At 47.4% G+C, this 12,120-nt stretch overlaps 1 long non-coding RNA gene across 1 annotated transcript in view; it reads left to right on the forward strand.

Moving 5' to 3' along the window:
* Positions 1 to 1,114: 1,114 nt before the first annotated feature.
* LOC144817953 (uncharacterized) overlaps positions 1,115 to 12,120 on the forward strand; it is a 100,520-nt gene continuing 89,514 nt past the window's right edge. The window contains exon 1 of the long non-coding RNA XR_013607008.1: positions 1,115 to 1,216. This is a non-coding gene — a long non-coding RNA (uncharacterized LOC144817953). The remainder of the gene's footprint in view (positions 1,217 to 12,120) is intronic.

Genomic DNA, 12,120 nt, shown 5'->3' on the forward strand with positions numbered 1-12,120 from the left:
CCAACGTTGTTTCACAGCCTGGAAAAACTCAAGAAAATGAAAGTAGAGTTTCACATCATTGAAGGCAAACGTCCTGTGGCTCAACCACACTGTAGAGTAGCCCTCCATTTACTAGAAGCTGTAAAGAAAGAGTTGGAATTGCTTTTAGAGTATGATAACATTGAAAGTTCCACAGGTCCCACACCATGGGTCTCACCCATAGTAGTATTAACAAAAAAGGACAGAAGTGGAGCAGTTCACATTTGTTTTGACATGCGCTAGGCAAACAAAGCCTTTGAGAGAGAGAGACACCCTGGTCCAGACATCGTGGGCATGATCAGGCAATTGGAAGGAAACAAAGGATATCATCAACTCGAGCTGGTGGAGAACTGCAGATACATTATTACCTTATCGCAGTGGTTCCCAAACTGTGCGCCATGGCTCCTTGGGGAGCCATCAAATCTAGCCAGGGGAGCCGCGCACCAAGCACTTTAATGTATTTAATGTTGAAGGGTCTGTTGCCTACAGTTAAACTAATTAGACGTACACGCATGATGTCGATGATTTGTAAGTTACATGCCTAAAGCTGTAAATGTAGTGCTTAATTGATGGCATGTCAAGGAGATGACCTCCATATTTCACTGGATCCCCACGTTCCAACACTCCCAAAGTAGGTGGAAGACGCCTGATTTATTTTGTTAGACTCGTTAATAGTTTCGTTTTTTCCCGAATGCATTTTACACCAATGCAAATTATCAGGAAAGTACAGTTGTCCTGTCTATTAAACACACTAATTATTAAGTATTGACATTTGTACTTGAACCGTAGGTACTTCTAGTACACATTTCTTCCAGTGCACACACATTTCCAGACAAGCCGGCTCTCTCCTTGAGCACAGCTGAGCTCGTCATGAACCGCGGGTTTTTGCAAACTTCAGTGCACAGCGGGAAAATGAGCCGCACGCATGGAGTTAAAAAAAGGGGGAGATGTAGATTATTGATGATATGCGCTGTATGACCCTAGTGGTTCTGGGCGGACTTTGTAGAGGAATTAAATGATATGCGGGGAGGTGTTAGGGTGTGGTGAATGTTGAGCATGAGATAATGTGCAGTGTGTGAGTCTATGCTGAGGAATAAATAAGTACTTGACTACAGCTCCCATGTGGCGTATTTTCATTTGCATGCTTCAGGGCTGAGGAAGATGCTACTTCGGTCTGGAAAAGTAAACAAGAGTAAAGGTAAAACAACTATAACACATATATTTACATAGAAATGTGGGGCGATAGCCGCATAAAATGTGTTTATGCTTATGGGGACCACAGCCAAAGGAAAACAGCCTTGATGCAGTTATAAATCAATGACTCTTTAATCACCTTCATTAGAAAACTTAAAAAGAAAGCTAGCGATCTACTGAACTTCACCACTTTATTAAATGCCTTCTCCATTCACTCTATTGTGAGGCAATGATTGCAGGCTGTGTGACCTCCCGCAGAGAGCCATCTACTCGAATCCTATTCACTCTGGTAATAGTGGGCCAATTATTGCCAAATATGAATCCTCACTGAAGACTTTCTGTGGATCATCTCACGTGACAATAGCATTTAATTGTATTTTAGAGCTCGGATTGAGCATATAATTTGCAGTTTCCTGGTCCTTCAATAACTGTAGGCTTTGTATAATGTGCGTTGGAAATAATACCCATAATCTGTGTCATGCCCTTTGCTCGATGTGTGGGCGTCGCAATCAATGTTTAATTGTAAGGCAACTATGTTTAGAGTCATGAAGAAATCGGAAGTGTTTCAGAGATGCAAGTCAATTGAGTTCATGGAACGTTTAAGCTGGTCTAATTCAATCACTAATACCGTTTTTCATTTTGAGCTCTGTGAACCCCCATTAAATCACTACTGGGAGCAGGGGGAATGGGGGTGTGGGGGCGTCGTACGCTATTTCTACGACTTAAACTTCAACAAAATACAAACAGGCATTTTGAAATATGTTATGTCATTAACAAACAAAAAATACGCAAAACTCACATTTTTTATTGGAAGGTTGAAGATTTTCAAAACTGCTTTTTTGTTATTTATGCATGCTCTATATTAGTTTGGCTATGCCAGTGTTTGCTGTCCTTGCGCTGTTCCCACACTCACGATAAAGAAACCAAGTTACATTTTTTATAGAGCGTTTAGAAAATGTCATTTTTCAATTCTATTTATTATGTATACATATTTTACTAACCTGCTAAAATTGTTTAACCCCTTCGGGGCTGATGACGAGCTGGGCTCGTCATGGTGCACACCGGTCGTGCGCTGATGACGAGCCCAGCTCGTCATGAGCCCCACCCTCGGGGGAAGCGCTGGCGCTCTCCCCGAGGGTCTGCGATCTTCTTGCCAAGTACGGGGATGGCAGCGGAAGAGTCTGCCCCCCCGCCCCTCCCCTTGGGAATCCCTGATGACGTCAGCGCGCACAGCGCGCGCTGACATCATCAGGGATTCCCAGGCGCTCGGGAAGCCATTTGCTTCCTGTGCGCCGAGGGGAAAGGTAGGTTTCTCGTGCTTGTGGGGGGGTTTGGGGCCGCTAAGAGGCATCAGGGGAGAGGAAACAGATTTTCCTCTCCCCTGATGTCTCTTTGCAGGGCATTTCAGCCTCACAATCGCGCACAGCGTCGCGATCGTGCGGCGGAAATGCCCCCACTAGCACCAGGGATTTTGAATTTAGCTTTTAGGAAGCGACCCCTTGGGCAAGGGTCGCTTCCAGGTGGGCAGACATTTACTTTTTGATTTTCTGACCCCCCTGGGGGCAAATTGGCCTGTTTTTTTGGCCGTTTTGCCTCCAGGGGGGGGGGGCAGAAATTCCCCAATAGCACCAGGGATTTTTGTTGGGGCAATGTGTTTGTTTTGGGAAGCGACCCCTTGGGTAAGGGTCGCTTCCAGGTGGCCATGATTGTTTTTATGATTTTCTGTCCCCCCTGGGGGCAAATCGGCCTATTTTTTTGCTGTTTTGCTCCCAGGGGGGGCAGAAAATGCCCACTAGCACCAGGGATTTTGAATTTAGCTTTTAGGAAGCGACCCCTTGGGCAAGGGTCGCTTCCAGGTGGGCAAACATTTACTTTTCGATTTTCTGCCCCCCCTGGGAGCAAATCGGACCGTTTTTTCGGCCGTTTTGCCCCCAGGGGGGGCATAAATTCCCCACTAGCACCAGGGATTTTTGTTGTGGCAATGTGTTTGTTTTGGGAAGCGACCCCTTTGGTTTTTGTTATGGCGGCTACCCCTTGGGTAAGGTTTGCTTCTTAGAGGGAACTTGTTTTAGGAATGTTTTTCTGCTTCACCCCCACCCCCCTGGGGGCGAATTGGCCCTTTTCTTTTCTGTTTTTTGGCCCACTAGGCCCTAGGATTTGAGTTTTGTAGTGTGTCGAAGCGAGCCCTTGGGCAAGGCTTGGTTCCAATGGTGGTTATATTTTTGGTTGTTTTTTACTGGCCGCCTCCCTTGGTGCCAGTTGGTCTTTTTTTGTCCTTACTGCCCCCGTGTGATGGGGGTACTGTTAGGAGCCAAAGACCAACTGGCACCAAAGGGGTCAGGCAGTAAAAAATTAACCAGTGTCTTGATGGTTTTTCTCACCTAATCTCAATTTGTCTAAGCCCTATTTGATGGCCCATCTGGGCGAATGTAAATTTGGGGGGCAAATTTGTGTGTTGTTTTTTTAATTGTTATATTGTTTGTGAAATGGGGTAGTATTTTTTTTTTCTTCTCTATTTTTGTCTTGTTCCAGGCTTTTGCTGTTTGTATTGTTGTAGGTTGCGGGTCTGTTACTGCTGGTTTTGCAGCTTGTGTAGTTGCTTGTGCTTGGTAAGTGAATGAATTTTGTACTACTTTCCCTTGATGATTGTCTTTTTGAAAAAGGTGTACTTATAGCAGTTTGTGTGGTTCTGTGTTTTTGTTTGTTTATTTTATTTTCAGCATTAGTGCTTGATGTGCACTTTGTTTATTAATCTGTAATTTTTTTTCTTTCTAGTGGGATATCATTTCTTTTTGCTGTTTCTCAGCAGAGTAGGTGCTGGTGAGTGTAGCTATATTTGGTAAGAGTGAAATTGTTTTGGATTGTATTGATCTTTGTGTGAAAGCCTTACCTTGTTTATTTCTTACTTTGCTCAGTGTAGGTTGTTGGTCACTTGTGTGTGTAGTCTTCTTGCTTTGTAAGGATAATGGCTAGTCGCAGGATTACTGCTCAGCAGGTTCTTGGTTTGCTTTTTGAGTCTTCCTCTGACCATGGTTCAGAGACTGATTCAGATTCGGACCCAGAGGTAGGGGCAGAAGATTCAGGCAGTGAGTTTTCTCTTCGCATGGAATCATCGGATGGTGAATCTTCTTCTAGTGCTGATGAAGTGCCTATGGTAGAGGAGGACATTGATGTGCTGGTAGTGGGCCAAGAGGCATCTGTGCTGCTGCCTAGGGCCGCAAGGTTTCCTTTCTTTTTACGTCGGCAAGAGGCAGGTGGGCTGCAGCCTGCGCCCAAAAGGCTTCACATTGCTGTGGTGCGCCAAGAGGCATCTGGTGCTGGAAGTCTTCCTGTTGGTGTAGTGCAGCAAGAGGCATCTGGGGCTGTTAGGCTTCCCATTGGTGTAGAGCGGCAAGAGGCATCTGGGCCTGCTTGGTTTCCCGGTGGTGTAGTGCAGCAAGAAGCATCTCAGGCTGCTAGGCTTCCCGTTGGTGTAGTGCAGCAAAAGCCCTCTGGGGATGCTATGTTTTCTGTTGGTGTTGTGCAGCCAGAAGTATCTGTGGCTGTTAGGCTTCCCGTTGGTGTACAGCAGCAAGAGGCTTCTGGGCTGCTGGCTGGGGTGGCTGCTCTCCCCGATGATAGGGATGGCCTCTGGGTTCCCCCTGGCATGGTGCAGCCGGCATTGCCAGAGTTCACTGGTGTTCCTGGGTGTAGAGTGAATACTGAGAATTTTCTGCCAATACATTTTTTTCAGTTGTTTTTTGACGATGTGTTTTTGCAAGAGATTGTTGAGCAAACTAATTTGTAGAAAAACCAAAGGTGGTGATGGACGGAGCGTTGACAATACAAACACTCACCCCCAGTCAACTGATCTGGGTTTAATCCATCACCGTTCTTTAGCTCACTCCGCCACCCCAGTTCAGACATGGCCATATGCAAATCAGTCTGACCCTGTGCCTCATGGGAACAGTCCAGCCTGAACTGCCAAGCCATGTCTTCCCTGGACCGGAATCAAGCTTCCCAGGACCGGTTTCTGGCATTACAGCTGTCTTCAGCCGGGCTTGCTTGACTCCAGTGGCAAAGTGAGCAAGGGACTCACGTCTGAGCATACCCTGCCAACTTAGGGCGAACAAAGAAAAACCAAAGGTGGTGATGGACGGAGCGTTGACAATACAAACACTTACCCCCAGTCAACTGATCTGGGTTTAATCCATCACCGGGGTGGCATAGTGGGCTAAAGAACGATGATGGATTAAACCCAGATCAGTTGACTGGGGGTGAGTGCTTGTATGGTCAACGCTCCGTCCATCATTTCCTTTGGTTTTCCTTTGTTCGCCATAAGTTGGCAGGGTATGCTCAGACGTGAGTCCCTTGCTCACTTTGCACTGGATTCTAGCAGGCCGGGCTGAAGACGGCTGAAATGCCAGAAACCGGTCCTCGGTAGCTTGTTTCCGGTCCAGGGAAGGCATGGCTTGGCAGTTCGGGCTGGACTGTTCCCATGAGGCACAGGGTCAGACTGATTTGCATATGGCCATGTCTGAACTGGGGTGGCAGAGTGGGCTAAAGAACGGTGATGGATTAAACCCAGATCAGTTGACTGGGGTGAGTGCTTGTATTGTCAATGCTCTGTCCATCATTTCCTTTGGTTTTTCTTTGTTCGCCATAAGTTGGCAGGGTATGCTCAGACGTGAGTCCCTTGCTCACTTTGCCACTGGATTCTTGCAAGCCGGGCTGAAGACGGCTGAAATGCCAGAAACCGGTCCTCTGTAGCTTGTTTCCGGTCCAGGGAAGGCATGGCTTGGCAGTTCGGGCTGGACTGTTCCCATGAGGCACAGGGTCAGACTGATTTGCATATGGCCATGTCTGAACTGGGGTGGCAGAGTGGGCTAAAGAACGGTGATGGATTAAACCCAGATCAGTTGACTGGGGGTGAGTGCGTGTATTGTCAAAGCTCCGTCCATCATTTCCTTTGGTTTTTCTTTGTTCGCCATAAGTTGGCAGGGTATGCTCAGACGTGAGTCCCTTGCTCACTTTGCCACTGGATTCTAGCAAGCCGGGCTGAAGACGGCTGAAATGCCAGAAACCGGTCCTCGGTAGCTTGTTTCCAGTCCAGGGAAGGCATGGCTTGGCAGTTCGGGCTGGACTGTTCCTATGAGGCACAGGGTCAGACTGATTTGCATATGGCCATGTCTGAACTGGGGTGGCAGAGTGGGCTAAAGAACGGTGATGGATTAAACCCAGATCAGTTGACTGGGGGTGAGTGCTTGTATTGTCAACGCTCCGTCCATCATTTCCTTTGGTTTTTCTTTGTTCGCCATAAGTTGGCAGGGTATGCTCAGAAGTGAGTCCCTTGCTCACTTTGCCACTGGATTCTAGCAAGCCGGGCTGAAGACGGCTGAAATGCCAGAAACCGGTCCTCGGTAGCTTGTTTCCGGTCCAGGGAAGGCATGGCTTGGCAGTTCGGGCTGGACTGTTCCCATGAGGCACAGGGTCAGACTGATTTGCATATGGCCATGTCTGAACTGGGGTGGCAGCGTGGGCTAAAGAACGGTGATGGATTAAACCCAGATCAGTTGACTGGGGGTGAGTGCTTGTATTGTCAACGCTCCGTCCATCATTTCCTTTGGTTTTTCTCCAAACTAATTTGTATGCAGAACAGTTTTTGAGGGACAACAGTGCCAGCCTTAAACCCCATTCTAGAGCTACCCGGTGGACTCCCACAAATGTTGAAGAGATGAAGAAGTTTTTGGGATTAACTTTTTTGATGGGCTTGCTAAGGAAGCCATCAATGTCTTCATATTGGTCCACTAGTCCCTTGATGCCAACAGCTATATTTCCAGCAGTCATAAGTCGTGATCGGTATATGCTTCTTCTTCGGATGATGCATTTTGTTGATAATAGTTTAGCGTTGCCACGCGATCACCCTGATTGTGACCGTCTGTTTAAAATTCGGCCTGTCCTTGATCTCTTTGTTGATCGTTTTTCTGAGATCTTTGCTCCTGGTAAAGAAATTGCAGTGGATGAGTATTTGCTATTGTTCAAGGGCCGCTTGGTTTTTAGGCAATACATTCCAAGTAATAGGGCACGCTATGGAATCAAACTGTATATGCTGTGTGACAGTGAGACTGGATATGTCTACAATTTCAGGGTGTACACTGGTAAGAAGTCCAGCATTAACCCTCCTGGTTGTCCTTCCACTTTTGGAGTGACTGAGAAAATTGTGTGGGAACTAGGTAGAGGATTATTTAACAAAGGCCACCATTTATATGTAGATAACTTCTACACTGGTGTGCGGTTGTTCAAGGAGTTGGCCAAAGTGGGCACTGTTGCTTGTGGCACAATGCGCTGTAACCGTAAAGGTTTCCCAAAGGAACTTGTTTGCAAAAGGCTTGTGCGAGGACAGTTTAGTGCATTGCGATGTGGGGAGCTTCTGCTGTGAAGTTTTCAGACAAGAGAGATGTGTACATGCTGACTACTATTCATGATGAAAGTACTGTACCTGTGCCTGTGTGGGCTCAGGGTGCTGAAGTGCGCAAACCTGTGTGTATTTTAGCTTACAATAAGTACATGGGTGGTGTTGACAGAGTAGTTCAGAGGTTGGAACCTTATGCTGCTCTTCGAAAGGCTTACGTTTGGTACAAGAAGTTGGCTATCCATCTTTTCCACTTGACATCCTTTAATGCTTTTGTTGTGTACCAGAAGTCTTGTCCTGAGTCGAAGATGCCATTTGTTAAGTTTCAGGAGTCTATAATAGGCAGCCTTGTACTAGTGGAGCAGGCAAGTGTTCCTAGATTTGGAGTGGTGGAGGATGTGGCTAGATTGAAAGATCGCCACTTTGCTGAATACATTCCTCCCACTTCCGCAAGAGACTTTCCGACTAGAAGATGCAGAGTCTGTTGGCGAAGAGGCGTGCGGAAGGAGTCTCGTATGTACTGCCCTGACTGTCCTTCTAAGCCTGGATTGTGTGTGTCAGCTTGTTTTAAATCGTACCACACGCAAAAGAAGTTTGAGGAGTTTTAATGAGCTGTAAAGTGAATTGCCTGGTCTGTATTCTGTAAAAATTTTTAGTTTGTTTCAAAGATTGGCATTAGTGCAATGTGTTTAGTTTTAGAATTTGTGTTAGCTAATTTGTAGGTATTTCCATTTGTTTAGTGTTATTTTGAAAAAAAGAATTCTAAATGTGATTGTGGTGTGTGCAGGCTGGTGCTTGGATGGCGGTGTGCGTGGACTGGCGCTTGGCTGGTGGTGTGCATGGACTGGTGCCTGGCTGGCAGAGTGCATGGATTGGTGTTTTGCGGGTGGTGTGTGTGGATTTTTGTTTGGCTGGCGGAGTGCATGGTTAGGTGCTTGGCTGTCGGTGTGAGTGGATGGTGCTTGGCTGGTGGAGTGCAAGGATTGGTGCTTGGCTGGTGGTGTGCGTGCACTGGTGGTTGGCTGGCGGGCTGCGTGGACTGGCGCTTGGCTGGTGGTGTGTGTGGAGTGGCGCTTGGCTGGTGGTGTGTGTGGAGTGGTGCTTGGCTGGCGGTGTGTGTGGAGTGGTGCTTGGCTGGATGGTGTGCGTGGAGTGGTACTTGGCTGTCTGTGCACGGAGTGGTTCTTGGCTGGCGGTGTGTGTGGAGTGGCGCTTGGCTGGATGGTGTGCGTAGAGTGGTACTTGTCTGTCTGTGCACGGAGTGGTGCTTGGCTTGCGTTGTGTGTGGAGTTGTGCTTGGCTGGATGGTGTGTGTGGAGTGGTACTTGGCTGTCTGTGCACGGAGTGGTGCTTGGCTGGCGGTGTATGTGGAGTTGTGCTTGGCTGGATGGTGTGCGTGGAGTGGTACTTGGCTGTCTGTGCACAGAGTGGTGCTTGGCTGGCGGTGTGTGTGGAGAGGCGCTTGGCTGGTGGTGTGCGTGGAGTGGTACTTGGCTGTCTGTGCACGGAGTGGTGCTTGGCTGGCGGTGTGTGTGGAGTGGCGCTTGACTGGACGGTGTGCGTGGAGTGGTACTTGGCTGTCTGTGCACGGAGTGGTGCTTGGCTGGCGGTGTGTGTGGAGTGGCGCTTGGCTGGATGGTGTGCGTGGAGTGGTACTTGGCTGTCTGTGCACGTAGTGGTGCTTGGCTGGTGGTGTGTGTGGAGTTGTGCTTGGCTGGATGGTGTGCGTGGAGTGGTACTTGTCTGTCTGTGCACGGAGTGGTGCTTGGCTGGTGGTGTGTGTGGAGTGGCACTTGGCTGGTGGTGTGCGTGGAGTGGTACTTGGCTGTCTGTGCAAGGTTTGCAGGGATTTCTGAGTAGGAAAACATTGGGGGACCCACGCATGCCATACCTCCCTGGACTCCCCCGGGTGTCTAGTTTTCAGAACGGTTTGGGTTTGGTAGATTCCAAAGATGGCCGCCGAGCCCCGGGCCAAAAACTCAGGTGCCCCCCAAAAATCAAGGTAGTTTTGCTATAGGTAATTATAAAATTCTCCACCGTACGATTTGGACCTTTTCCTGTTGCAGCCACTATGCCTACCCAGGCAAGTGAGGTACCATTTTTATCGGGAGACCCGGGGGAACGCTGGGTGAGTGGAAATTTGTTGATCCACGCAGATTCCAGAACTTTCCACCACAGAAATGTGAGGAAAATGCATTTATTTTGTCAATTTCTTAGCTTTGCAAGGGATTCTGGGAAACAGACCTGGTGGTAGGCAGTCGTGTCACCCCATCCTGAATTCCCCTGGGTAGTCTCTTTGCCCAAAAAGGGTACGATTTCACTGCGAAATTGAGGTGCGACCACGTTGCGTTTTGCACTGTTTCCTGTCGCACCCCCCTTTTTGAATCGTTTTGGCCACCACAAGTGTGGAAGGGTATGCTCAGATGTGAGTCCCTTGCTCACTGCATCATCAGGATTCAAGCAAGCCGGGCCGAAGACGGCTGTAATGCCAGAAACCGGTCCCCGGAAGCTTGTTTCCTTTCCAGTAAAGAATTGGCTTGGTAGTTTGGTCTGCCCTGTTCCCATGATGCACTGGGCCAGGGACAGACTAATTTGCATGTAGCCAGGCTCTGAACTGGGATGGTGCAGTGAGCTAAAAAGCGGTGATGGATCAAGCCCTGATCTTTTGACTGGGTAGGAGTGTTCTGCTTAATTCAGATACTCTGTCCATCACCACCCCCCTTTTTGAATCGTTTCCTGTCGCAGGCACTAGGCAGACCCAGGCAAGTGAGATAGCATTTTTTTCGGAAGACCTGGGGGAACGCTGGGTGGGTGGAAATTTGTTGATCCACGCAGATTCCAGAACTTTCCACCACAGAAATGTGAGGAAAATTTGTTTTTTTTGTCAATTTCTTAGCTTGGCAAGGGATTCTGGGTAACAGAACCTGGTGGTAGGCAGTCGAGTCACCCCATCTTGAATTCCCCTGGGTGTCTAGTTTTCAAAAATGTATATAGTTTGCTAGGTTTCCCTAGGTGCCGGCAGAGCTAGGGTTCAAAAACAAAAGGTAGTCTCTTTGCCCAAAAAGGGCACAATCTCACTGCGAAATTGAGGTGCGACCACGTTGCGTTCTGCGCTGTTTCCTGTCGCAGGCACTAGGCAGACCCAGGCAAGTGAGGTAGCATTTTTTTCGGGAGACCCGGGGGAACGCTGGGTGGGTGGAAATTTGTTGATCCACGCAGATTCCAGTACTTTCCACCACAGAAATGTGAGGAAAATGCGTTTTTTTTGTCAATTTCTTAGCTTTGCAAGGGATTCTGGGTAACAGAACCTGGTGGTAGGCAGTCGAGTCACCCCATCCTGAATTCCCCTGGGTGTCTAGTTTTCAAAAATGTATAGGTTTGCTAGGTTTCCCTAGGTGCCGGCAGAGCTAGGGTTCAAAAATAAAATGTAGTCTCTTTGCCCAAAAAGGGCACGATTTCACTGCGAAATTAAGGTGCGACCACGTTGCGTTTTGCGCTGTGTCCTGTCGCAGGCACTCGGCAGACCCAGGCAAGTGAGGTAGCATTTTTTTTGGGAGACCCGGAGAAACGATGGGTGGGTGGAAATTTGTTGATCCACGCAGATTCCAGAACTTTCCACCACAGAAATGTGAGGAAAATGCGTTTTGTTTGTCAATTTCTTAGCTTTGCAAGGGATTCTGGGCAACAGAACCTGGTGGTAGGCAGTCGAGTCACCCCATCCTTAATTTCCCTGGGTGTCTAGTTTTCAAAAATGTATAGGTTTCCTAGGTTTCCCTAGGTTCCGGCAGAGCTAGGGTGCAAAAACTACAGCTAGGCACTTTGCCATAAAAGGGTCAATTTTTAACTGCAAAATTGAGGTGTGACCACGTTGCATTTTGCGCAGTTTCCTTTCGCAGGCACAAGGCCGACCCACACAAGTGAGGTACCGTTTTTATCGGGAGACTTAGGGTAATTCAGATTTGTAAATCAACTGTTATTACCAATTGAGTTTTTATGCATTTCTCCCTTCCCAATGAAAGGCATTGTGTAAAAAAAAAATATTTTTCAAAAATGACCAATAATTCTCATGCCAGTATGAGTATTCCCAATTTTGAAAATATGCAAATATATACTGTTTCTAAACTCTATCATTTGTACCCAATTCAGAAATACATAGGTGTCTTTCATACAGATTCTTCCATGTATACATTTTCCAAGAAAAAGTGCTCTATACCCAGTAAATAAAAAAATACCATTGCAAGTTGCTGCTCAGTTTTTGGATCTGGGTTCGTCAGGTTCTTGGTGAAAAGATAAGTCCTATATATCCCCACAACTAAAAAGGTCTAACGGATGTAACGGTATATTGCTTTCCAAGAGCTGTCAAAATTACAAGAAGTTATAGGTGAAAACGTTGAGACAAAAGGCTGTTTTTTTCAACAAATTTTCAATTATTCCAATATTTAACTGTTAGTTTCTATAAAGAAACCTTCATGGATTTAGACAAATGACCCCTTTCTGAATTCAGAATTTTGTCTACT

Source organism: Lissotriton helveticus, chromosome 2_1 (genome assembly GCF_964261635.1).
Source record: "Lissotriton helveticus chromosome 2_1, aLisHel1.1, whole genome shotgun sequence".
Lineage (NCBI taxonomy): Eukaryota > Metazoa > Chordata > Amphibia > Caudata > Salamandridae > Lissotriton > Lissotriton helveticus.